This window comes from Protobothrops mucrosquamatus, unplaced genomic scaffold (assembly GCF_001527695.2).
Source record: "Protobothrops mucrosquamatus isolate PMUCROS unplaced genomic scaffold, P.Mucros_1.0 scaffold3529, whole genome shotgun sequence".
Classification (NCBI taxonomy): domain Eukaryota; kingdom Metazoa; phylum Chordata; class Lepidosauria; order Squamata; family Viperidae; genus Protobothrops; species Protobothrops mucrosquamatus.
This window is the reverse complement of record NW_015389498.1, coordinates 88,450-113,673: the sequence shown is the minus strand read 5'-3', so window position 1 is coordinate 113,673 and position 25,224 is coordinate 88,450. Positions and strand designations below refer to the sequence as shown.

General features: G+C 47.0%; 1 long non-coding RNA gene across 1 annotated transcript; it reads left to right on the top strand.

Moving 5' to 3' along the window:
• Positions 1-23,664, top strand: LOC107297784. The gene is made up of 4 exons (XR_001549137.1): positions 1-101; positions 6,590-6,710; positions 15,963-16,077; positions 23,386-23,664. It is a non-coding gene; the product is annotated as an uncharacterized LOC107297784 (long non-coding RNA).
• Positions 23,665-25,224: the final 1,560 nt, after the last annotated feature.

The following is a 25,224-nucleotide window of genomic DNA, read 5'->3' as shown; positions in this document are numbered from 1 at the left end:
TTGGAGAGCTGAAGACGGTCCGCATGCCGAAGAAAATGTTCGGAACGGGGAAGCATCGCGGCTTTGGGTTTGTGGATTTCCTGACGAAGCAGGATGCCAAGGTGAGCGGACGCCTCCCTTTTTCATGCCTGGCTGAGGAATTCTGGGAGTTGAAGTCCACAAGTCTTAAAGTGGCCACGGTTGAGGACCCCTGAGCGCTAGAGGGTTTTGCTTCACAACTGGGCCATAACGAGTCCTACCATCGGGCTCGTTTAACAACCTGCAGCGGAAATTCTCGTCTGATTTGTCGTAAGTTGAGGACTACCTGCAGACAGATCACATCCAAGCTTCCGGTCTATGTTCGGCTTTCGATTCTAGTTTGGATCTGTTGGAAAGCTTCAAGTATAGAGGTGGCTGATGGGTACTGGTGCTCTTCTAGGTTTATTGAAACGGTCAGTTCTATGTTTCAGCCATTAGGGGGCGCTGGTCTTTCTTCTTCTTCTTTCTTCCCCCTCTTTCTATTCTGAAACCCATTTTGATGTGTTGGGGTTATATCTCCATAGCTCAGTCTTTCTTTTTGAGGGGGGGAGGGGAGGGAGCGAAATTCAACTGGTGAACCAGTGACTAGCTCCAAGCCAGGATGCTCAGAAGGGCACAGCCCAGTACACGATGCACACTCGTGCATAGACCAGCCCCTGTCTGATAGGTCTGTTTTCTGTAGTTTTCTAACTTTGTTGAGATCATGAAATGCCTCTGAAACTGGGATTCTTAACTTTTGGTGTGCCAAGGACCCCCTTTGAGAAGTGGTGAAACCCACAGACCTCAATTAGGCTGAAATACAGATATTAAAATGGGTTTTTTTTTTAAAAAAAATAAAAAATAAAATAAAATAAAAGGAGGCGTCACATAGCGAGATCCGCGAAAGAAAAGCTGGAATTTTTGTTTGCTATTCACGCTTGCATTAGAGGATCCACCCTGAAGTATCTGAAGAGAAGAATGCCCAGGCACATAAACGAGTGTTTCTTTAGATGCCTTTGTGTGCAGCTCCTATTCAGATGCATCGCGCTTTAGTCTATTGTGATGTCTGTTGTCTTCCTTTTCTGCCGCGCGGAGTGTGCAGGATGGCGTTTAAAAAGTCAACTGTTTCTTCCCAACCCAAATAGTAATAATAATAACAATATCTCCAGCTAGGAATGAATCTTCTCTCTTTTGACAGAAAGGGCTCAGCTGCCATGCCTTGGCAATGCCCTCTGCTCTCGTCCTCCTTTGTTTTGGGGGAAAGAATGAGAAATCTATCAACCACCTAATGCTGTCGAGTCTTTGTGCCTCGCTAATGGTTTTCTCCCTCCGGACTCTCCAAGCTGAGCATTTAATAGGGCAGTGGGGAAAGAGGAGACAGAGTGGGCCCATCCACCAAATTACGAGCGTTTAGATCTGCTGGGCTGGGGCAGCCCCCGGGAGGTGACCTCAGAGACCTCTTTCCTTGATCTATGGCTCCCGTCATGCTAGAACCCAGACGGTTCCCGTCCGGCTTTCATCTGGGTCGTCAGCCCACCTGGCCATGCTAGCAAGGCTGTGGCTTGTCTGCCCACTCGTGCTGGTGGCCCCTTTGCTCTCTGTTTACAAGTAGCCCTTCGACGTAACAACCATTGATTTAGAATAGAATAGAGTAGAGTAGAGTAGAGTAGAGTAGAGTAGAGTAGAGTAGAGTAGAATAGAATAACAGAAAGGAATAGAATAGAATGGAATGGAATGGAGTAGAGTAGAGTAGAGTAGAGTAGAGTAGAGTAGAGTAGAGTAGAGTAGAGTAGAGTAGAATAGAATAACAGAAAGGAATAGAATAGAATGGAATGGAGTAGAGTAGAGTAGAGTAGAGTAGAGTAGAGTAGAGTAGAATAGAATAACAGAAAGGAATAGAATAGAATGGAATGGAGTAGAGTAGAGTAGAGTAGAGTAGGGAATGGAATAGAATAGAATAGAATAGAATAGAATAGAATAGAATAGAATAGAATAGAATAGAATAGAATAGAATAGAATAGGGTAGAAATGTCATTCTCCTTGGATTGCATTTTTGAAGTCCAGCAAGAATTGAAACACTGATTTCAGATTATCAAAAAGTATCATATTTAAACCCTCTCAAATTGGAAACGTCCCACCCTGATCATTTTTGGGAGGGTTCCAAAATCCAGATGGCTGTTTCACGTTCGAAGCATGCTCCGCTGAGCTCAGAATATTTGAAAGGTTTCGCTCCCCAAATAGAGTCTTTTAGATTTGAAATATAAATGTTTGGCACTCCCCTAATCTCACAGTGACTCATGGTTGGTAAACACGACACTGATACACAAATAGCTTTATTACCGACTTCTAATACTTGCTGGAATAGATAATTTCCTTAGGCTCCCCAGGCTGGGGCTGTTGTAATTATTCATGACATTGAAGCCTGCAGTTGTCAGGTGTGCGTTACACAAAGGTTGCACAATTACACCGGCTCACTGCCAACCGCTAGATGGCAGTTTTACAATCCCTGTTAACTTTGCGCTGCTGTGAAATTGTAGCAGGATCACTGCCAAAGTAATTTGTAAGGCTCTGTTGTGGTTTGACTGTCGAAACTGAATGCTCCTGAATCCAATCTGAAAACTGAATCAACTCGGCTTGGTGTGTGTGTGTGTGTGTGTGTGTTCAATCAGTGATACAATGCAAACAGTTGACTCCACGTGAACAGAGCTGATCTGCACATTTCCTAATAAGTCTTGTAGTCTTAGCTGTTGGGTTGTTATCCAGGGTGCTGAATGTGAATTTTTGTTATATCGGTAGCTACAAATGGCATTTCTCAAAGGTTCTGCAGTTGTGAATCCCACACATATAATATGAGTAGTCTTTGACTTCCCATTATTTGTTTAGTGACCATTGGAAAGGTAGGACTGAAGTGCAAAATTTAGTTTTAAGTAGGTCTTTTTAAGACGTGGGGATGGGAAAGCCTTCACAAATGCACTGGCCATCATTTGATTAGTTGGGGCGGGGGGGGGGGAATGCACTTCACTATGAAAACAGACAGCAATGGGAAGTTCCCATAGAAGAGAATAGTTGTAGGCCTACCTTGATGGTCTCAAGCAGAGTTTTTCAACTTTGGCAACTTTAAGATGGGTGGACTTCAATGGCCAGAATTCCCATTTTCATCTACAGAATATTTGTAGTTGAACTGCAGGATCCTTGGTATGCGTCTCTGAGCTGGGTTGTTTTCTTGCAGATGTTTCAGCACCCAAGTAGGTAACATCATCAGTGCTAGAAGGAAATGGGGTTGGCAGAGAGGAGGAGGAGCAGGAGGAGAACTGTGGGCTCCTTGGTGCTCCTGAGCTGGGTTGTTTTCTTGCCGACGTTTCATTATCCAACTAGGTTACATCATCAGTGCTAGAACGGAGTGAGGCTTGTGGGGAGGAGGAGGGGGACTGTGGGGTTTGAGGTTGGTTGTTTTCTTGCCGATGTTTCATTACCAAACTAGGTAACATCATCCGTGCTAGAAGGGAGTGGGATTTGTTTTCTCTTCTAGCACTGATGATGTTACCTAGTTTGGTAATGAAATGTCTGCAAGAACACAGCCATCCTCATTGTCCAGGGATCAGTCGGGCTCTAGATTCCTGCTTCCGGGGAACAGCAGCCGGAGGGAGAGAGCTTCCCATTTGGGGGCATTTTGGCTTCCAGCAGGCATCTGGGTTGACCCCAATAAGGGAGAGGATGCTGAATCTGGTAGAGGCTCATTCACCGATGTTTGGAGACTTCAGCGTCTTCAGAATGATGAATGAATCCGGAGTGCTTTTGAACCTGACATTGACACTCATGCCTGGGTGAGACCGCAAGAATCTGGTGGTGCCCAGCTGCTAAACAGCTCACGTGCCTACAGGCAGCGCACGCAGCTCATTCCTCAACACAACTTGCGTTCGACCCAGGGAAGTGAGAAATTGAAATACAAATTAGCAAACGAGAGCCTACAATTAAAAAATACAGCGATTTGCCAGAGCTGGGGGGGGGGAGCTGCTTTCTGACAACATAAACAGCCCCCTTCAACTCTTCGCAGCTGACTCCTCCTGGTTGTCTTTACCACCACCACCACCCCAACTCCACAACAGTATTGGTTTCAAGCCAAAACATTTCTCTGCTAATTAAGGAATGTTGGGTGTGAACATCGGCATTTAAGGACACACGACAGCAGCAGCAGCAGCAAATAAAAACCATTTCAGCTTGAAAGAGGAGCCAACGCGTACACCCACCGCAGGATTCGGTTTGGGTTCTTCTTCCCAACGAGGGTTGGTGGGGAGGGGAGAAAGGGGAGGGTAGTCTGGGGAGATCAGTCCATAACAGGGATCTTGGCCCTTTTACGACTTGTGGACTTCAACTCCCAGAATTCCTCAGCCAGGCACGCGTGCCTGGCTGAGGAATTCTGGGAGTTGAAGTCCACAAGTCGTAAAAGGGCCAAGTTTGAAGACCCCTGGTCCATAACAATAGAATACAGGTGGTCCTTGACGTACGACCAAAATTGAGCCCCAGATTTTTGTCGTTAAGTGAGTTTTGCCCCCTTTTACGACCTTTCCTGCCGCCGTTGTTAAGCGACTCACTGCGGTGGTTAAGTTAGTAAGCCGGTTGATAAAGTGAACCTGGTTTTCCCATTGACTTTGCTGATCAGAAGGTTGCAGAAAGTGATCACGTGTTCCTGGGACACTGAAACCGTCGTAAGGACGAGTCAGTTGCCAAGCGTCTGACTTTTGATCACGTGACCACGGGGAAGTCCCCTGTAACCTTTCTATAATTGGAAAGGCTTTACAGGTGAGTTTTCCTCCTCCTCCTAGCCCACTTTTAATTCCTTGACTTATGGCCAGAGCTCATTGCTATTATTTCCTTCCTCCCTCCTTCCCTCCCTCCCTCCCTCCCTCCTTCCTTCCTTCCTTCCTTCCTTCCCTCCTTCCTTCCTTCCTTCCTTCCTCCTTTCCTNGAATGAATCCGGAGTGCTTTTGAACCTGACATTGACACTCATGCCTGGGTGAGACCGCAAGAATCTGGTGGTGCCCAGCTGCTAAACAGCTCACGTGCCTACAGGCAGCGCACGCAGCTCATTCCTCAACACAACTTGCGTTCGACCCAGGGAAGTGAGAAATTGAAATACAAATTAGCAAACGAGAGCCTACAATTAAGAAATGCAGCGATTTGCCAGAGCTGGTGGGGGGGAGCTGCTTTCTGACAACATAAACAGCCCCCTTCAACTCTTCGCAGCTGACTCCTCCTGGTTGTCTTTACCACCACCACCACCCCAACTCCACAACAGTATTGGTTTCAAGCCAAAACATTTCTCTGCTAATTAAGGAATGTTGGGTGTGAACATCGGCATTTAAGGACACACGACAGCAGCAGCAGCAGCAGCAAATATAAAACCATTTCCGCGTCAGGAATTTCAGCTTGAAAGAGAAGCCAACGCGTACACCCACCGCAGGATTCGGTTTGGGTTCTTCTTCCCAATGAGGGTGGAGTAGCAAAATTGCAATTGGTGGGGAGGGGAGAAAGGGGAGAGTAGTCTGGGGAGATCAGTCCATAACAGGGATCTTGGCCCTTTTACAACTTGTGGACTTCAACTCCCAGAATTCCTCAGCCAGGCACGCGTGCCTGGCTGAGGAATTCTGGGAGTTGAAGTCCACAAGTCGTAAAAAGGCCAAGTTTGAAGACCCCTGGTCCATAACAATAGAATACAGGTGGTCCTTGACTTACGACCACAATTGAGCCCCAGATTTTTGTCGCTAAGTGACACAGTGTGTTAAGTGAGTTTTGCCCCCTTTTACGACCTTTCCTGCCACCGTTGTTAAGCGACTCGCTGCAGTGGTTAAGTTAGTAAAGTGAACCTGGTTTTCCCGTTGACTTTGCTGATCAGAAGGTTGCAGAAAGTGATCCCGTGTACCCTGGGACACTGAAACCGTCGTAAGGACGAGTCAGTTGCCAAGCGTCTGACTTTTGATCATGTGACCACGGGGAAGTCACCTGTAACCTTTCTATAATTGGAAAGGCTTTACAGGTGAGTTTTCTTCCTCCTCCTAGCCCACTTTTAATTCCTTGACTTATGGCCAGAGCTCATTGCTATTATTTCCTTCCTTCCTTCCTTCCTTCCTTCCTTCCTTCCTTCCTTCCTTCCTTCCTTCCTTCCTTCCTTCCTTCCTTCCTTCCTTCCTCTCTTTCCCCTCTCTCCATCCATCCACCCTTTACTCCTTCCTTCTTTCCTCCTTCCCTCCCTCCTTCTCTCCTTTCTTGCTTCCTCCCTCCCTCCCTCCTTCCATCCCTCCTTCCTTCCTTCCTCCTTCCCTCTCTCCCCCTCCCTCCTTCCTTCCTTTCTCCCTCCTTCCTTCCTTTCTTTCTTCCTTCCTTCCTTCCTTCCTCCTTTTTTCTTCCTTCCTTCCTTCCTTCCTTCCTTTTCCTCCCTCTCTCTCTCCCCCTCCCTCCTTCCTTCCTTTCTCCTTCCTTCCTTCCTTCCTCCCTTCTTCCTCAGTTGGAAGGGGATTCTAAAGTCAGCAGAACCAAAGGCTGGGTCGAAGTAAGTTTCTTTGACCCCTTTTCTTCCCCTCTCCCTGCCCTGCAGAGAGCCTTCGGTGCCCTGTGCCACAGTACCCATCTGTATGGCAGGAGACTGGTGCTGGAGTGGGCGGACTCGGAGGAAACGGTGGAGACCCTGAGAAGGAAGACGGCGGCGCATTTTCACGGTACCTGATCTGAGTTATCCTTCCGTTTTGAATTGTTTTAAGATTTGGAACATGAAAAGGGTATTGGAGCTAAAGCAATAGAACAATCCTGTGCCTTAAAAAAAAATAATTCCCCTCCGGGGCATCCTCCTCCTCTTTTTTTCATCTCCTCCTTCTCCCTCTCCTTTTCTTTCTCCTTCACCTCCTCCCCTTCTTCCTCTGCTTTCTTCTCTTTCTTGTCCTTTTTCTTACCTTCCATCTCTTCCCTCTCCTTTTCTTTCTGCTTCTCTTTTTTCCACTCTTCCTTCTCCTTTTCCTCCTTTTCTTTCTCCTTCTCTTCCTCTTTTTTCTTCCTCTTCCTCTTCCTCCTCCTCCTCCCCCTTTTTCTTCTCCTCCTCCTCTTCCTCCTTTTCAACAATTGCAGAAAGAGCTGCATTTCGCTCTCTGCTCCTTCCTGTGAAATGGGCATGTTTGACTTAGAAGGCGCCCCCCCAGCCAGCCAGCCAACCTCTCTTCCCCCCCCCCTTCCGCCTTTATGTTGACTAACCAAAGTTTGCCACACTGCGTGGTCTCTCCTGCAGGCAGCAAAGTGCCTTGAGCCCTCCCTGTTAGCACGGATGCGGCCACAGAAAAGAAACATCCCCACCCAGGAATATGCCCGGCCACAGAGAAGGCTAATAATGGGCAGTAGAGAGAGCCTTGTCTTCCCAAAGAAGTCCGTTTGGAAGAACTGACTGCGTGTATCTTTCTTTCCCCCCCCCCAAACCACCCATTCCCCCTTTGTTTACCCCTCAATCTGCTCCCCACCTTCAAGCATTTTGGGTGTCCCCAGGTCTCAAGCCCAGAGAGGGCTCTTTGAGCAACTTTGCTGTTATTCTTTTGGAAGCAGCGAGGAGGGGGGGGGGGGAAAAGCAAAGAGAAAAGCCGAAGAGAGGGAAGAACGAGGCTCCGGCTGTGTGTCATTCAAACCACAGGGTCTTTCAAACAGCACGGCCCGCAGTAGAAACAGGCTTTTAGTTTTATTTCGTGGCGGCGGGGGCGGCCTGGGAAATTCATTGGCGTAATAGCACCGGCGGTATCTTTTCTACGAATCTTTGTTTTGCCGTTCTTCGCTGACGGAGGGAAATGGGTTTTGTATTTGCTTTGCCTCCTCTCCCCTCCCTTTTTTCCCTTTGTTGCTGCTGGTGGGCTGGTTCCTGCAGAGGGTCTGGCCTCCCTCCTCCTTACTTCCCAAAGCTGGCTTCATCTGGGACCTCCACAGCCTGTTATTTTGTCGCCCGGTAGCCTCAAGCGTGGTTCTTCCTAGAGGAGAACCGGTAGTCCTTGACTCACAACCACAATGGATCCCAACACTTCTGTGGCTAAGCGAGACATTTGTTAAGTGAGTTTTGCCCCCATTTTACAACCACGGGGATTAAGGGAACTGTCGCAGTTGTTAAGTTAAGGTAACACAGTGCTAGGCTGCATTAACAGAGGTATGGAATCAAGATCACGTGAAGTGTTAATACCACTTTACAAGGCCTTGGTAAGGCCACACTTAGAATACTGCATCCAGTTTTGGTCACCACAATGTAAAAAAGATGTTGAGACTCTAGAAAGAGTACAGAGAAGAGCCACAAAGATGATCAGGGGGCTGGAGGCTAAAACATACGAAGAAGGGTTGCTGGAATTGGGTATGTCTAGTTTAATGAAGAGAAGGATGAGTGGGGACATGATAGAAGTCTTCCAATATCTCAGGGGCTGCCCCAAAGAAGAGGGAGTCAAGCTATTCTCCAAAGCGCCTGAATTTGCAGGACAAGAAGCAACGGATGGAAATTGATCAAGGAGAGAAGCAACCCAGAACTAAGGAAAATTTTCCTGACTGTGAAAACATTGAACGGCTTGTCTCCAGAAGTTGTGGGTGCTCCATCACTGGAGGTTTTTAAGAAGAGACTGGACAACCATTTGTCTGGAATGGCATAAGGACTCCCAGCCTAGGTCAAGGGTTGGACTAGAAACCTCTGAGGTTCCTTCCAACTGCTCATCTGTACCCTGTAAAAGAGAAGACAGAAGTGTAGTTCTCTTCCTCATTTGAGGAAGGAATAGGACAAGAAAAGAATTGGTGGCAACTGTCTCAATTTGCTAGAATTTTTTATTTTAAATTAGCCCAAGAGGCTTATATATATCCCGACAATCTGGAATATCTCCGTGCTTTCCGGATTATCACCCCAGGACCTCCACGGCCCCCTGCCCTTCTACCCCCCTTACTCAAATGAGTTAATATAAAATAAGGAAGCATTTCAAACCTCAGTCCCACCCCACCCAGGAAGCTTTGTTTTTCCCTTGCAGATTGTCCAAAAATAATAATAAGGACTCCGTTAATTCTGTTCTGATGCAGAAAGGAGGATACATAACTGGTGTGAAACGGGCCAGTCTTGATTTGTTTTTTTGGGGTGGGGAACAGGGGAGGGGGGAAAACTGGGTCCTGTTCAGCCTTTTCCATGGAGACAGGACCCCCCCAAAAAAGAAATCCCAATTTGCTTTTGGCCGTTCCGATCGCCTCCAGCTGTATTTCTGAAGGACCACAAGGGGAAAAGAGGCCTGGATCTTTTCAGAGGCCTCTGATTCAATTGGCCTGTTTGATTTGGCTTTCCGATTCAATTAAGCCCGTCAATGGGAGGCGGAAATTAAATCAAATCTCCTTCAATGAGGATCTCTCCCAATCCACCTTGTGGCGCAGCCCGGCTGAATGCAGCTCGGCCAGGCCGGGGCCGCAGGATCCCGAGAACATATCAGAACCTCCCAAGATCCCCCAAGGTGATCAAGTCCAGGATCAGGGTGTAAGTTACCGGCGCTTTCTCCAAGATCCAGAAAAACCCACCCGCCGCGTTTGCTTCTTTAGCGTCGCCAGATAAAACTGGCCTCTGCCTGTACAGGTAGTTCTCTGCTTACGACCACAGTTGAACCCAGCACTTCTGTGGCCAGGAGAGACCTTTGTTAAGGGGGGTTTGCCCCATTGTACGACTTTTCTGGCCACAGCTGTTAATTGAATCGCTACAGTTATTAAATTAAGTGGATCCGGCTTCCCCCATTGACTTTGCTTGCCAGACGGTCGCAAAACGGGATCACGTGACCCCAGGACACCGCAACCGTCGTAAGTATGAGTCAATTGGCAAGAGTTTGAATTTTGATCCCGTGACCCTTTTTCCAGTGCCGTTGAACCTTCGAACGGCCGCTAAAACGAACCGTCGTAAGTCGAGGGTGACCTGTCTTCCTAAGAGGGGCTATCGGTTTATGGAGAACTGATGGATCTTGGACTGCAGCTCCCATGGGCCTCAGCCACCCTGTTTGGAGAAAATGGGTGGTGGAGTCCCGCATTCCCTTTACAACACAGGTTGCCCACACCCAAGACCTGACCACACTGAGCTCTGTGGGAAAATGCCTTCTGGTTGTGTTGACCACAATACTCTCGTGTTGTTCATGCTTGGATGGGGTTAACCGAATAACAGGGCTGGGACCTTGGAGGTCATCTAGTCCAACCCCCTGCACAGGCAGGAGACCTTACACCATCCCAGTCAAGTACCTGTCCAGTCTATTTTTTGAAAGCCTTCAGTGATGGAGCACCCCACAACTTCTGGTGGCAAGCCGTTCCACTGGTTAATTTTTCTCCCTGTCCGGAAATTTCTAGGTTATCTCCTTGATAAGCTTCCATCCCATCGTTTCTTCTCTGGCCTCCTGGCAAGAAAATAGCTCCAGCCCCTCTTCTTTAGGGCAGCCCTTCAAAGAAGAGGAGGTCAGCCTAAGAGAAGGCTGGACTAGAAGATCTCCAGAGTCCCTTCCAAACTCTGTTCTTCTGTGTTAAACATCTTCTCCAAAGAGCTGTTGCGAGAAACTTCCAAACGGATTCGGGCATTTGAGCCAACAGCTTTTGAAGCTCCATCTCTTTGCTTCCTTTCCCACCCACCCCCCTCTCCCTCTTCGCCCCCCACCCCCCCCACCCCTCTCCCCCACGCTTCTCGGAGGATTGTTTTGGAAATATTTCCGAGCGAGTCAGTAATAATCCTGCATGCACTTCTGCCTCCCGGGAGCCGCGAAGCGTGCGGAGGAGGGACCTGCTCCCAATCCAGCTAAATTACTATTGACTTGTCTTCCGCGCGCTCCGCAAACATTTCACTCAGCCATCAGCAGCAGGGCCGGGGATCTCCTGCCAGGGGTAACGTGAGAGGCCAGCTGCGCTGGGTTGCGTCTTCCTGCTCTTCCCCATCGATCAAAGAATTAAACTGACAGAGGGAAAATTCTCGCACCAGGACGGGGGGCTGAGCCCGGGATGGGGGAAGCCGGCTCGGAGGCAGAGCCAGCCTTGCAAATAGAAACCTGGGAGGGCGACAGGAGGGGCAACGAGGAGGCGGCCGGCGTCTCTTACACACCAAGGTGGAAAGGATGTCAGTTGGGTTGACCAGGAGAGATGTATGTGAGTTTGTGGAATGGAGGAGGAGGAGGAGGAGGACTGTGGGGTCCTTGATGTTGTCTGAGCTTGGTTATTTCCTTGCAGACGTTTCATTACCCAACTAGGGAACATCATCAATGCTAGCAGGGCTTTATGAAATGGAGGAGGAAGACTATGGGCTCCTTGGGGCTCTCTGAGCTGGGTTGTTTTCTTGCAGACGTTTCATTACCCAACTAGGGAACATCATCAATGCTAGCAGGGCTTTATGAAATGGAGGAGGAAGACCATGGGCTCCTTGGGGCTCTCTGAGCTCGGTTATTTTCTTGCAGATGTTTCATTACCTGTCTAGGGAACATCATAAGTGCTGGAAGGGAAAGGAGGAGGAGGAGGAGGAGTCTAGGAGGGTTGGACTAGAAGACCTCCAAGGTCCCTCCCAACTCTGTTCTTCTGTTAAACCCAAATAAAGGAAGCATGCTTTCTATGTTTTCATGGCATAGCGAACCCCCAGTACACCGTCTTATGGCATCATGCTAGGACATGATTTGCCCAGCGGGTGAGTTTGTCAAACACACGAAACGCAACTCGATCGTAGCTTCTGCCAATGTGTTGTATCGCACCCACCCTTTATATCTTTGCAACATTCCTCTTTTCTCCCACCCACCCCCAATTCGGTTAGCCTGAGCTGTGCCCCGAGAATCTAATGAAGGAAAAATTGCAATAGCAAGAATACAATAACGTTCGGGCTGCTCTCTGTTTTTATTTTTACACTGTGCGTTTTATCTGCTTCCTCTACTTTATTCTAAGCCGCCTAGAGTCACGTACGTGAGGTGGGTGGCTATATAAACCCAGTAAATAACGAAAATAAAAAAAACGAGGTAGTGGAGGCGAAGCTCTTCCCCAGAAACCAACATTTTTATATTTCTTGGGGCTTCAAAGATGCCAAGCGCTCCTGTACAATACGAAATGAAACCTCGGGGTGATCAAAGCCTGTTTGCTACAGTTTCAGACACAACATGCAATTATAAGAAAAAGATAGGCATGCCCACAAAATACCTCCAAAGCTATAAAATGCACACCAATTTTGCATCTGGCTTGGTGAACGCAAGAAGCCCTTGACCTTCCACAGTTTCTTTAGTGACCATTCCAAGTTACAACAGCACTGGGGGGGGGGGAAGTGACTTAATGACATTTACGGCTGTTGCAGCCTCCCCATGATCCAAATTCAGACGCTTGGCGACTGACTCCTATTTACGACCGTTGCAGGTCACGTGATCCCTTTTGGCGACCGTCTGACCAGCGAAGTCAACGGGGGGGAAGCTGGATCCCCTTAACAACAGTGTTGCTAACTGAACAACAGCAGCGTTTCACTTAACAGCCCTGACGGGAAAGGTCGTAAAATGGGGCGAGATTGATTTAACACCTGTCTTGCATAACGAGGTCTTAGCAAGGCATTATCAAGGGGTGTTAACGCTTCGCACGATCTTGATTCTATCCATCTATTAGCGCCTGAGTCAATTGTCGTAACTCAAGGACTAGCGATAGAGGACTGTACTATATTCCTAAGTGAAATTAGCGATATTTCTGACTCCGAATCCGGCCAGGGCTGGATGGTGCGTTAGGGGAGCTGCACCCAACCCCTGCCTCGTCTTATTTTGCTTAGCAGTACATTATTGGATTCTTGAAGCCTTCACTTCTGGGACCATACGAATGTGTCAGCTTTTTTTTTCCCCCTCTTTCTTATATCCCTAACCCTTCCCTTGCTCTTTCTGGCTCCAGTAATTGCTCAGAAAAAGGAACTAAGCCAGGTTTAGAGAAAGTGCAAGAAGCTACAAGAAAAGCAATCAACGCTTTCTCTCCCCCCCCCCCGCCCTCCCCTCCGACGAATCTGTGCAAAATTCTTTTGTTGATCTAAGCTAAAAGTTGCAGAAGGGTTGAGGGGTGGCTGTATCAGCCGGTCACGGAGATCCGTAGCAAGGACTTTCTGCAGCCTTTGAGGATGTGAGATGGATCAGATCAGGAAGATTAAGGAGGAGGAGAATTTCCTCTTTCCTCCTGGACCGTTCCAGTCCTGCCTCAAGCCGAAAAGTCGGCTGGCCGACTATGTGCCAATCACCGGGAGACTGGGAGTTCTAGTCCTGCCTTAAGGATGACAGCCAGCTGGGTGACTTTGGGCATCAGTGAGTTCTAGTTCCACCTTAGGCCTGAAAACCAGCTGATAACTTTGGGCCAATCACCAGGAGACTGTGAGTTCTAGTTCCACCTTTGGCATGAAAGCCAGCTGGATGACTTTGGGCCAATCACTGGGAGACTGTGAGTTCTAGTCCTGCCTTAGGCATGAACACCAGTTGGGTGACTTTGGGCCATTCATCAGCAGACTGTGAGTTCTAGTCCTGCCTTAAGGATGACAGCCAGCTGGGTGACTTTGGGCACCACCAGGAGACTGTGAGTTCTAGTTCCACCTTAGGCCTGAAAACCAGCTGATAACTTTGGGCCAATCACCAGGAGACTGTGAGTTCTAGTTCCACCTTTGGCATGAAAGCCAGCTGGATGACTTTGGGCCAATCACCAGGAGACTGTGAGTTCTAGTTCCACCTTTGGCATGAACGCCAACTGGGTGACTTTGGGCCAATCACCAGGAGACTGTGAGTTCTAGTTCCACCTTTGGCATGAAAGCCAGCTGGATGACTTTGGGCCAATCACCGGGAGATTGTGAGTTTTAGTCCTGCCTTAGGCATGAACGCCAACTGGGTGACTTTGGGCCATTCACCAGGAGACTGTGAGTTTTAGTCCCGCGTTAAGTATGAACGCAGATTGGGTGACTTTGGGCCAATCGCTAGAAGACTGTGAGTTCTAGTCCCGCCTTAGACATGAAAGCCAACTGGGTGACCTTGGGCCGGTCCCCCCCCCTTCTCTCTCTCAGCCCAGCCCACCTCATATAGGAGGGAGCAAATAGCAGGAGGAAAGTCTGTTGGATATGTTCACCATCTTGGGTAGCTTATAAAAACAATTCATACAAATAAATAAAGAGAAACGTAGAGATTATCCTTTGAAGATTAAATAAAAAATGCAACGACTCAACCTTCTCCCAACAACATGGTTCCCTTTCTCTCCAAAGTTCTGACTCTTACCTCACTGATGAAGCTATATGTGGAAATTGGGGAGGGGGTGAGAGAGAGAGATTAAAAGTGTTCCTGGTTCTTCCCACCCCCTCCAACTCCCCCTCCCCTTATTCCCCCCCTTCTGTCTCCCTCAACAATCGTTAAAAACATAGGAGCAGAAGTACCACCATCTTGGCTTTCTGTCAAGGAATTAATTGAAAAATAAAATCATTGGTGTTGGTGGGGGGGGGGGTGGCAGGCTGGACTCCCCAAATGCAGAACCGTTTGGTTGGGAATGGGAAAAAAAAGCGAAAAGATTTTGGGAAGGTGAGTTGGGAGGGGGAATCTGGATCTCGTCAGGTTAATTTCCCTTATATTGATGTTTTTTTCCTGACATTTACTTGCTGTTTATCTTGGGAAGCAGCTGTAAGGCTGGGAGAAAATACAGCAGCTTGTTCTGCCTGTTTATTTTACACCCTTTTTCCCCGAGTCCTGGAAGAAGAAAAAAAGTACATTTATTTGTTTGTCGGAGACGAGGCGATTTGATGGGGAAGATTGGGATTTGAACAGCTGTTCTCCACGCGGAGAGAGAGAGAGAGAACTGCTTTCTGAAAAGAGGGGAAAACGCAGAGAGGGAAGAACCCTTTCTTTCCCTCCCTGATAGCAGGGGGAGAAAAAATGAGTTCAACAGTCTTCCATAATTCCCTTAAAAAACAAAACAAAACTTGGACAATCACGAGAGATCTCTACAGGGCGTCCTTCACCACCATTGAGCCCAAAACTGCCCTTAAGTGAGTTTTTGCCCCCGTTTTACGACCTTTCTCGCCACAGTTCTTAAGCGAATCACGGCAGTTGTTAAGTGAACCTGGTTTCCCCGTTGATTTTGCTTTTCGGAAAGTTGCAAAAAAAGGGGGGGGTCACGGGACCTCCGGATGCTGCAACCGTCATAAATAGCTGCCGGTGGCCAAGCGTCTGAATTTTGATTCTGTGAGCGTGAGGGAGGATGCTGCAAGGGTTATAAGTGTGAAGAACGGTCCAAAGTTGTTTTTCCAGTGTTGTTGTAACTTTGAACGGTCACTGAATAAAGCGTTGCAAGTTGAGGATTACCTGTATAAAATGTATGGAAAGGATGTAGATCGGCTTACAAGATTAATGGCATGGCAGGAAAATAGAATAGAATAGAATAGAATAGAATAGAATAGAATAGAATAGAACAGAGAAAAGGAATAAAATTAATTTTTAAACTTGTAATGTCATCTGTGTATTTTTACTTGATTGCTAGCCGCCCTGAGTCCGCAAGGAGAAGGGTGGGATATAAATTTAATAAATAATAAATAATAATAATAATAATAATAATAGAATAGAATAGAATAGAATAGAATAGAATAGAATAGAATAGAATAGAATAGAATAGAATATATGGAATGGAGTAGAATAGAATAGAATAGAATAGAATAGAATAGAATAGAATAGAATAGAATAGAATAGAATAGAATAGAATATATGGAATGGAGTAGAATAGAATAGAATAGAATAGAATATATGGAATAGAATAGAATAGAATAGAATAGAATAGAATAGAATATTTGGAAGGGACCTTAGAGGTCTTCTAGTCCAGCCCCCTGCTCAAGCAGGAAACCCCTAGGGCATTCTCCAATATAACCGTTTTGGGGTTAATTGAATAAAAGGACAGAAAAAAAATGGTTATCCTGCCTTTTCCACTCAAGAGTGTCCCTTCATCTTACCCAGATCCCCCTGTCAAGAAACGGCGGACAGCCATTTTGGAAGAGATGTTGGAGAAGCTAGCGGATGATGAAGAAGACCATGAGGAGAATAACTAGAATCCTCACTTCAAAACTGAAAGGTATGTTAAGTCCTCTGTGTCTAAAGAATTGACTGCAGTCTTCACTCGATCCTCACTAACCCAGTTGACCTCCTTACAGATAGCTGTGATAGTACTCCTCCTCCTCCTCCTCCTCTTCTTCTCCTCCTCCTCCTCCTCCTCCTCCTCCTCCTCCTCCTGCTTCTGCTTCTCTATAACAGTGTTTCTACAATAAGCACAAGGTCCAGTGGTATTCATTTATCCTTCTGTAAGACCATCCTTTCCCAGCTGCCTCGGGGTCCATTCTCAGCATGAATGAGGTGGAGAATAAAAGAGGGTAGTTAGCAGTTAATCCTATCTAAAGCAAGTGTTAAATTCCAGCACAGGTGCCTGTAGGGTGAAGACCCTCCCCTCTTCCAACTCCCAGGAAAGTCAGAGATTAAGAGAAAAGCAGAAAGCGGAGGGTTAGAATGACCAAGCCTTCCCTTAAATCCTTCAGGATTTGGGAATAACAGGAACCTTTCAGAATCTGTAGGAGGCAAGAGAGAAGAAAAATACAGTCAAATTTTGCAGCCCTCCCACCTTCACATAGTGGATTGAGAAGGGGGGTTGAAGCATAAAGATTCGTGACCAAGTCTTAGGATATTTACTGTAGATGGTGGGATTTTGAAGCGGGGATGATAGCAACCAGAGGTCCTTTTGTGGTGCCTCAAGTGCCACTGGTGAAAGCCATGAAGGTGGATCACTCACTTGGGACCGATACAGGAGAATCTTTGTAGCTCAAGGTTGAAATGAGGGATCCTTGGTGCTCTCTGAGCAGGGTTGCTTTCTTGCAGACGTTTCATTACCCAACTAGGTAACATCATCAGCGCATCCACACCTCTGGAACACCAGGTGGGAGAAGGCCTTGTCTAAGCACAAGGAGATTAAATCAGTTGATCTCAAAAAAAGGAGAAAGAGCAAATTCTTCATGCTTTTGTGTTTCCAAACCAGATCATAGTCTCAACCCCTTGGTGAGACTGAGTTTAAATTTAGATTTCGATTAGGTTTCAGGGACCAACCCATTGAGAGTTACACTCCCCCCCCCTGATGTCAGTTGCTTAATTAAGTCCAGATAAATAAGGATGCCAGCCTTTATAAACTAAAGCTCTTGAAAACAGCTGTTAAAAAGGAGTAGAGCTGTTTTCAAGCACTTTCAATTGTGTGACTGGATATTGTTGGCAAACTGGACCTAATTCAGCTGGATTCATTATATTCTCATTGTACTTTTTAAAAAATGCGAAGATTCCCCCTTCAGAATAATATAACTAAGCCTTCTTTAGTCTGGTGTCCTTCAAATGAATTTGGGGGGATGGGTGGGGGAGGGAGAGAGAAGAGGAAACTAATCACACAATTTACATCATCTACACAATTACATTCTGATGGATGTGACATCACTGTGGATTCCACTAGATGTCATTGTTCAAACGTGCTGTATTGTATCGCCAGTTAATCAGCTGAGCGCGTTTTAGTCTGGTTTCAGACCAGTGTCAAAGATGCTGTTAATATAGAACAGATCATGCAAGAAAGAACCGCTGGCTTCAAGGCTTCTACATTTTCTGGTCCTCATACCCAAAAAGTCTTCCCAAAAAAAAGAATATGACAACTCACCGGAAGGTTTTTGCAATTTTTACCTGTAATTAACTTACATGAAAGTTCTCTGGAAATTTTCACACGAAAGACTTTCAGTTAGGCCACCTCACCTTCTCTAAATGGGTAGGGTGGATCTGCAACGGTCGTAAGTGTGGAAAACGGTCATAAGTCACTTTTTTCAGTGCCCGTTATAACTTCAAACGGTCACTAAATTGTTGTAAGTTGAGAACTGTCTGCAGGTCATCCTCGACTTACAACAGTTTAGTGACCGTTTGAAGTTGCAACGGCGCCGAAAAAAGTCACCTGTGAAAGTGTTTCACGCTTACGACCATTGTAGCATCCCTGTGATCACGTGATCAAAATCCAGACACTTGGCTACTAACTCATACTGGTGACAGTTGCAGTGTCCCGGGGTCATCTAGTCAACTAAAGTGCAAATCTGAATGAGCGCCAGATAAGAATCAACAGAATTCAAGAGGAGTTAGAATTGTTCGGTTTGTGGCGACGTAAGGATTCTAAGCTGATGGCAAGTTTAATTCCACCACCACCTCCTCCAGTTTTGTCGGCTCTTCTACATCGAGCAGCAAAATACCTGCAGGAGAACCGCCAAATTCAAAGGACATCAAGAAGCCAGCCAACAAGAGTTTGGGAGGTCTCTGCTACTTGTAGTTGGGTGTCGTCTCCTCCCTAGCCCCCTCCCTCCCCGCATTGGTTTCTTTTCATGGCAAGCCAAGTCACCCACACACACCCCCGAAGACGCTTGTGTGCTCTGCAGCATCCGGGAAAGGATTAGTGCGAGCCGAGGAGGTAGGCTTTGGCAAACACGACCCAGCTTGGTTTCAACATCTAATTCAATTTGTTCGGCTGGGATTGAAATGTGAAATGCTTGCCAGTCAGATGTTCAGGGTTACCAGGGGTTGAGAAATGGGGAGGGGGTAGCTGGGGTGGGTGGGCAAGGGGAAGAGGAGAAGGGAGCAGAGGCTTTCCTAAAAATCTTAAAGAGTTTTATGAAAATTAATTTAACCCTTGGGGCTGGTTTTTTTTTACGCCTTCTCTTCCTAGAACTTCCTCTCCCCCCCCCTTAGGGCCGCGGAGACCTTCCACTCATGTAATTGAAAAGAATTTGCTTGGGGAGGGTCTTCCCATGCCTTAGTTTACAGAAATCTCTTTTTTTGTGCTTATCGGAAGGCAGTGCAGATAGGAAACCCAAACCACAGAATACTAAGGCTGCCTTTATTGAGATAACTTTCTCCACTCCCATTCCTCCTCTAGACTCAGGTTTTCTCTATCAGACTCTTGTGTAGGCTGCAGCTCTGTCTCCCACGGTCCTTCTCACAGCCCATGTCAGGAGAGATGGAGGGAGGGAGATGAAAGAGAAAGAGAGGGAGGGAGGGAAGGAAGGAAGGAAGGAGAGTGCAAAAAAATAACTAAGCTCCAAGAGCACCAAGGACCCCATAGTCTTCCTCCTCCCTCTCCTGCTCCTCCCCTTCTACTCCTCCTTCTGCCCCTCTTCCTCCCCTCCTCCTCCCCCTCCTCCTCCCCTCCTCCTCCTCCTTCTGCCCGTCTTCCTCCTGCTCCTCCCCCTCCTCTTCCTCCCCCTCCTCCTCCCCCTTTTACTCCTCCTGCCTCTCTTCCTCCTGCTCCTCCCCGCCTCCTCCCCTCCTTCTGCCCCTCTTCCTCCTGCTCCTCCCCCTCCTCCCCTTCTACTCCTTCCCCTACTCTCCCACCTGCCCCTCTCCTCCTCCTCCTCCTCCTCCTCCTGCTCCATGTAAGGAGATTTGCATTTTATCTCCCTAACAAGACCCCTTGTGAAACAGGTTGGGCTAAGATTTGAACTCTGTTCTAATAGCTTTATTGTTTTTAAATATTCTGGGGGTGGGGAGAAAGAGGGGGATTTTTTTGGTTGTGGTGTCTTGTTTTTTTTAACTGTGTAAACAGCAGCGTCACACAGCGCTGAGTCGCAGCGATGAGGCAGGTGGCTACCCAACAGTCCTCGACACAGGACTGGTAGGAATCCCAGATCGGAGAGGATTTCCACTCTGTCTTCTGCTCCAGCCGGGTTGAAAAATAAGTCGGGAAGCTACACAGGTCTCTGCTGTCAGCTGAAAGGCTTGGCTGCAGAGTTCTCCGGGCGATTGATTTGACAGACCTTTCCCTCCAGAGGGGAAGGACAAAGGAAGGGAAGAATTTAAATCCAAGATGTGTTAATTGGATTAGCAGCTTCCCGGCCTAGCTGGAGCAAAGATCTTCTCCGTTCCAAACCCAGCATTACACGAAGGGACTCCTGGCTTGTTGGCTGCCAACGTAGGGGACGCCAGACTGTTTGGGTGCTGCATTTTGGCACAAAGTCACACCCGTGGGGTAAACAGCCTCCTTGGCCAGGCTGACATCCTTTCTCAGCCGCCGGTGTGTTTGTGGTATCAGCATCGAAGCGGTGTTGTTGTCCACGGCCTTCTGTTTTCCTTTAAATATATTCATTTCAGGAGCCGGAGAGAGGATGGGGAGGGGGGGGGGGAAAGACCAGGAGAAACAGCCTAGCAGGGAGCTGAGATTTCAGACTTACCCATTCATGAATAATAATCAGGCTGAGTAATTCACAGTAAATGGGTATCCAAATTGGCTAATAAGGAAGGCTTTCACCTCAAACTGGAATTGGGCAAGGGACCGAGAATATCAACAGACGCTGGCGACGGCTTTGCGTGTGAACGGGATGTGACCTGAATCGGCGAAATATGCAAACCAGCGTCCGTGTGCCAGCAAAATAATAGGCAGCTCTGTTAGCAGACGAAGGGAAGAGAGTAGAGCTGGCAGGTTGACAGCTTAGCAGCTTTCTGTCGTCGGGGCTTCCCGTTGGCAAAGCCGCCTTGGTTAACTTCTTCAGGCCGAGGGTCCAAGATTGGGGCAAAGTCTAGATGTTCTGGTAGAAGAACGGAATGGAATGGAAAATTAGAATAGAATAGAATAGAATAGAATAGAATAGAATAGAATATGGAATGGGATGATTATGGTGGTGGTGGTGGTGGTGCTGGAAGGGACCTTGGAGGTCATCGAGTCCAGTCCAATAGAATAGAGTAGAGTAGAGTACAATAGAATAGAATAGAATAGAATAGAATAAAGTAGAATAGAATAGAGTAGAGTAGAGTAGAGTACAATAGAATAGAATAGAATAGAATAGAATAGAATATAGAAAAGGAATAGGATAGGATAGAATAGAATAGAATAGAATAGAATATGGAATGGAATGATGATGATGATGATGATGATGATGATGATGATGGAAGGGACCTTGGAGGTCATCGAGTCCAACCCAATAGAGTAGAGTAGAGTTGAATAGAATAGAATAGAATAGAATAGAATAGAATAGAATAGAATAGAATAGAACAAGAGCTGGAAGGGACCTTGGAGGTCTTCTAGTCCAACCCCCTGCTTGAGCAGGAGGCCCGATATCATTTCAAACAAATGGTTGTCTGGTCTTTTTTTTTGAAAGCCTCCAATGATGGAGCACCCACAACTTCTGAAGGCAAGCCATTCCATCAGTTGATTGCTCTCACCATTAGGAAGCTTCTCCTTAGTTCTAGGATGCTTCTCTCCTGGGTTAGTTTAGACCTTGTTGCAAGTCACTTATTTCAGTGCTGTAACTTCAAAATGGCCACTCAATAAACGGTTGCAAGTGGGAGGGTCAACCCGTACATGGAAAATCACGGCCGGAATTCTTAAAACTCAAGATCTGATAGTGCCACTAAAGCAGGAGGTGGGGGTAAGACAGGGGCCAGGGGGCAGAAATAGAGATTTGCTTCCTAGCACCGCTTTCTCAGCTCTCCCCCTTCCATAAATGTCTTTACTTTGCTTGTGGATCCTTACAAACTGCATTCCCAGCTGCATTCTAGGCTTCTCCAACTTGTTCCAACATTGTGCAGATCCCAGCTGGGGGCTTCTGTTCCAAATTCCTGCTTCCGTTTTATTAGCACCTTTTGCCACCAGGGGGCGCAGCCAGCACAACAGACAAGGAACAGCCAAAACAAGACAGAAGAAATTCCCAATTCCAGGCAGGTCCTTGAGTTACGACAGTTCATTTAGTGACCGTTCAAAGTTACAGTGGCCCTGAAAAAAGAGACTCGGGATCATTTTTCACACTTACGACCGTTGCAGCGTCCCCACGGCCGTGTGATTTTTCGCTCAGATGCTTGACCACTGACCCACCTTTATGACGGTCGCAGCGATCCCGTCATCCCCCTTTTGTGACCTCCTGGCCAGCAAAGTCCATGGGGAAAAGTGGATCCACTTAACGACCGTGGTTGCTAATTTTACAACCATAACAAATGGGCAAGAAAAGTCGCAAAATGGGGCCAGGCTCCCTTAGCAAACGTCTCACTGAGCAACCTAAATTTTGAGCTCCATTGCGGTCGTAAAATGAGGACTGCCAGTATTTATTGCTAACTTAAGTGATTCGTTTAAAGAGCTTGTGTTTAAAGGAGAGTTTTTAGGAGGAAAACCAAAAGCCAAACTTCTGTTTAATATTTATTTTAAGAGGGAGGAGAGACTGGGCACCTAGAGATGCTACACTTGTTCAGGGAATCCCGGCGGCCGTAAAGTTAGTCACACGGTCGTTAAGTGGATCTGGCTTCCCCAGGGGCTTGTCAGGTCACAGAAGGGGATCCCGTGATCCCGGGACCCTGCAACCGTCATAGGTACACGCCAGTTGCCAAGCCTCTGAATTTTGATCACGGGAACACGGAGATGCTGCAACGGTCCTAATGAACAGTTGTAAATCGAGGACTATCTGCAGCTCAGGAAATTAGGCAGGAATGAGTGCCTTGGACTACGAGGGGGAGCGTGGTGGGAGCCAGTTCCTCGGAAAGGCACCAGGTTGGTGAGAGAGGCGGAAACCGCATTTGCATGCAGCCCTACGCGACGTCAGCTTGCAGCGATAAGAAGCCGGAGGATGGCCAAAGGCCAAAGAGGCTGGATTTGGTGGGAATGCTGAGCAGTTTGTCTGATGGCTGAGCGTGATTGACACTTACAAATTACCAGCCCGGAGTGTCAAGTCTTTGACCCCTGAGTAACATCTTCGGCGAGCTTGAGATTTGCCAGCATTTTGTCATCTAATTACTACAAATCCCTTGGAAATTCACTGGCTGCTGAATGCTTAAGGCTGGGTGCAGATTTGGCAGATCGGTCTCTCCTCCTCCTTCTATTTCTTCCTCCTCCTATTTCCTCCTTCTGTTTCTTCCTCCTCCTTCTTCCTCTTCCTCCTTCCTCTTCCTCCTCCTATTTCCTCCTCCTCCTCCTTTTTAAACTCTTGAGTCCTTCCTGGGACGAACAAATGCTGTAGGATGCTGGCCTGGCTTAAGGGATGTCACCACCATGTCTGTGCGTGGACAGTGATGTCTGTCTGCACCAGAGGATTGGACAGCCAGTTTCTCAGTTCTTGCATTAGCAACATCTTGGTGGGACGTCATAATTGCGTTTGTTACTTTGAGACATTTGATGTTAGGACATCCTGGATATTGGTTCCTCCAGAGGGATAAAATGCAGATTTGTAACCATATCTCTCTCTCTCTCTCTCTCTCTCTCTCTCTCTCTCTCTCTCTCTCTCTCCCTCCCTCCTTCACTCTCCCTCCCCTCCCTCCCTACCCCTTTTGCTTACTCCCTTTCTCCCTCTCTCTCCTTCCCTCTCTCTCTCTCCCTCCCTCTCTCTTCCTCCCTCCTTCATTTCAGAACCAAACGACAGTCAACAGGAAGAGAAAAATATTTTAAATTCCAAGTAGATCTCTTAACTCAGAACCCACAAAGAAGATGCTTCAGGACAAATAGCCAGAAAGAAAGCACCATCGTGCTTTGAATTTCTCCTTGTCGCCTGCCAATCTAGGAAACCAGCGTTGGATACCACCACCACCCCCCGTAAAGCAAAAGCTTCATAACCATCTAGCAGAAAACAGTTTGAGTATTCCTCCCCTTCCACTCCTTTCTTAATAACGCGTCTGGTTTTTTGGAGAGAGAAAAAAATGTACATAATTGCTCTTTAAAAATGTTGTGAATAGGCCCATCCCGAAAAATAATCTAAAATAATAATTCCTTTTCTTTGAATGTCTGGTTTCTCTGCATTTTCCCCACTTCACATTTCCGGCTCCTGCAATTTTATGAAAGTTTATTCAATTTCCTTAAGTGAGGAAAAGAGTAGTAAACTTTCCCCCTTTGCTCCAACAAAACTGAAGGATTCGGAAACATCTGACTTGGGAGAAAGTAAGCAAATAAAATATAGGATAACAGAGTCAGGAGGGACCTTGGAGGTCTTCTAGTCCAACCCCCTGCTCAAGCAGGAGACCCTATACCATTTCAGATCAACCATGGGATGAAGAGGGAAAGCAAGACTGGACAAGCAGAGCCCTGGGCGTGTTAGACTCTTGAAACGTTTGTACCCAACTCAAAATACACAACTTGGAAGAGCCAAAAGGCTGTTCCAGGCGGTTTGGGGTATTCAATTTATGGACAATCCATGCTTACAAATGGGCTTCCTAGAGTACTAAAAATGGTGGATGGTGTCCTTCCTTGAGCTGAGAACCTCCGAAGCTGTACAATCTTTCTATGAGCTGTTGAAGCTACACATTCTCCCCAAAAGTTGTGGGTAGATTCGTCACTGGAGGCTTTTAAAAAGAGACTGGACAACCATTTGTCTGAAATGGTGTAGGGTTTCCTGCCTGAGCAGCGGTTGGGACTAGATGACCTCCAAGGTCCCTTCCAACTCTGTTACTGTTCCTGTCTTCAAGTAAAAACAAAGAAAGTCCTTTTGCAAAAGCACCTTTGGGTTAAGAGCCCTTTAGGATCTTCATGAGATTCCAATCTCCATTAAGACACTAAATATTGTATTTATCCTGACCATTCGCTTAAGCTGTTGTGTTAGGACACCGTGGGAGGCTAAGATCTTGCCTAAACAAGAACACATTTTTTTTTAACTAAGGGTACATCTGTAGCTTGCAAGTCCTGGATCAATTTGAGCCTTTGTTTTTATTTATTTTTCCTCCCAAACAACATATTTCGACGAAAAACTTGAGCCTGGGCAGCAGGTCAAAAACATTTCAATGTGGACGCATTATTTTCAACGCTGGGGTTGGGTAGATGTGGAAAGTTCCCTCTGGACCAAAAAAACCCCCCAAAAAACAGAGAGGAACTAGTGTCACTTTTCTGATGGCCACTAAGAATTATTCTGCACTTCCTGTAGGTAGCGATCCTTTATTCTTGTGAGAGTGTGTGTGTTGGTCCATTGCACGTCCATCTTGAAATCACAGGGTCTGCCAGTTGCCACAGGGAACCCCAAGAAGAAGGCGGCAGATGAAACCATTCCCAGACAGAGACAGCTTTCTCGGGATTTAATAGCTCTAGTATTGTGTGACATTTGGGTTTTACTCACTGGAGAAAGGAGCACTAATTAGTTCTTGGTTTCACTGCCGTAAAAGCAAAACTCAATGTTTTATGGAGTGCTAAAGACATCTGTGGCAGAGTTCTTCGTGAAGTCCAACTTGGAAACCTTGAAATTCAACCTCACTCCCCCAATTCTTC